The sequence below is a fragment of the Chrysochloris asiatica genome, unplaced genomic scaffold, assembly GCF_000296735.1.
Source record: "Chrysochloris asiatica unplaced genomic scaffold, ChrAsi1.0 scaffold00660, whole genome shotgun sequence".
NCBI lineage: Eukaryota > Metazoa > Chordata > Mammalia > Afrosoricida > Chrysochloridae > Chrysochloris > Chrysochloris asiatica.
This window is the reverse complement of record NW_006409178.1, coordinates 200,379-202,359: the sequence shown is the minus strand read 5'-3', so window position 1 is coordinate 202,359 and position 1,981 is coordinate 200,379.

The window sequence follows — 1,981 nt, the reverse complement described above, 5'->3', positions numbered from 1 at the left end:
CGTGTGTGGTTCCTTCAGTTATACACTCTGGATGTGAATGAAAATAAGTCTCTCACTCTTCACTTTAAAGGACAAAACTCCTTCATTTAAGTAGAAGCAAGTTTTCAAAAGAAGTAACAGAAATTTAATTCAAATGCTGTTGTTGTTAAGTGCCATGGAGTCTGTTCTGACTCATAGCAACCCTGTATAGGATTTCTGAGGAGTAGCTGATGAGATTGAACCACCAACCTTGCAGTTCAAGTGCACCAACCCACCGCGCCACACCAGGATTCCTTAATTCATGTAATCATGGACAAAGCCATTTTTCCAATCCAGTACTCAGATATTCAAAGATTTGCACTTATATTGTCTAGCACTGACTTTCCTCTATTTACATCCTTTGCAAAGAGGAAAACATACCGCTCAGTTCCATCATTTCCCCTGGAAAATAAAATGGACAAAAATCAGACAATTTTGGAAAACTCCCATTACAAAATGTAAATAAAGGATAAATTGAAGAATATCCAAATGGAATAACCAACATTCACATTGATTGTAGATCCAATAAACAATATGTTTTTGTTGTTAAGTGTCATTGAGTCAGTTTTGAACAATAGCGACTCCATATAAGGTTTCCAATAAGCTACTGGTAAGCTTGAACTGCCAACCTTGCAGTTCAAATGACTTTGCAGTCCAGCGCATTAACCCATTGCACTACACCAGGACTCCCAATGAACAATATATGTGCTATGTAACATGAATTTAGTGATAGACTTGTGTCTATGGTATCTGTTCTACTGTTGAGTGCCATCAAGTTGGTTAAGCATCATAACAACACTACCAAGAATAAAGCAACAGAGTGGCCAGTCATGTGTCATTCTCACAGTCATTATCATTTTATGAAATATAAAGGTAGGGATGTTGCAGTTGTTGTTTGTTGCTGTGGACTTATCTCCCACTCACAGCAACCCTATACACAACAGAAGGAAACAATGCCTGCTCCTAAACTATCCTCACAATGACTGTTATGCTTGAGCCCATTGCTGGTGACACAGTGTCAATTCATGTCGTAGGAGATCTTCCTCTTTTTCCTGATCATCCACTTTTCCAAGCATAATGTTTTCCTCCAATGACTAGTACAAAGTATGAGAGACCAAGTCTTCCCTTCCTTGCCTCCAAGGAGCACTCTAGCTGTAACCCTTCCAATACAGACCTGATATTTCTTCTGGAAGTCCGTCATTTTTTCAGTATTCTTTTCCAGCACCTTCATTCAAACTCATCAATACCTCTACAGTCTTCCTTAGACATTCTCCAACGTATACATGTACATCAAGCATCTGAAGGTACCCTGGCTTGTTCTTGGACACCTTAAAGAGGACTTGTACAGCCGTTTTACCTAATGAAATACGACATTTGATTTCTTGACTGCTGCTATCATGAGTGTTGATTGTGGAGTCCAGCAACACGAAGTCTTTGACAACTTCAGTGTTTCCCCATTTATCATGTTCTTCTTTATTGGGCCAGTTGTGATGAATTTTTTCTTTACATTGAGATGACATCCATTCTGAAGGCTGTGGTATTTGATCTCATAGTGAGTATTTTAAGTTATATCCTTTAAGCAAGCAAGGTTGTATCATCTTCATATCAAAGGTGGCTAATGAATCTTCCTCTAATCCTTTTGAAACACTCTTCTTCATATAAGCCAGCTTTTCAGATTATTTGCTCCGAATGTTGTTGTTAATGTTCTATTCTGACCCATACAGACCACATAGACAATAGAATGAAACATCGCCTGGTCCTGCACCATCCTTACAATTGCTTCCACACTTAAACCGGATGCCCCTGCCACTGTGGCAATCTAATTCATTGGGTGTCTTTCTCTATTTGCTGACCCTCCACTTTACTAAGAAAGATGTCATTATTCAAGTACTATTCCCTCCTGGCAATATGTGTGAAGTATGAGAGGTGAAATCTGGCTTTCTTGGCTTCCAAGGAGCGTTGT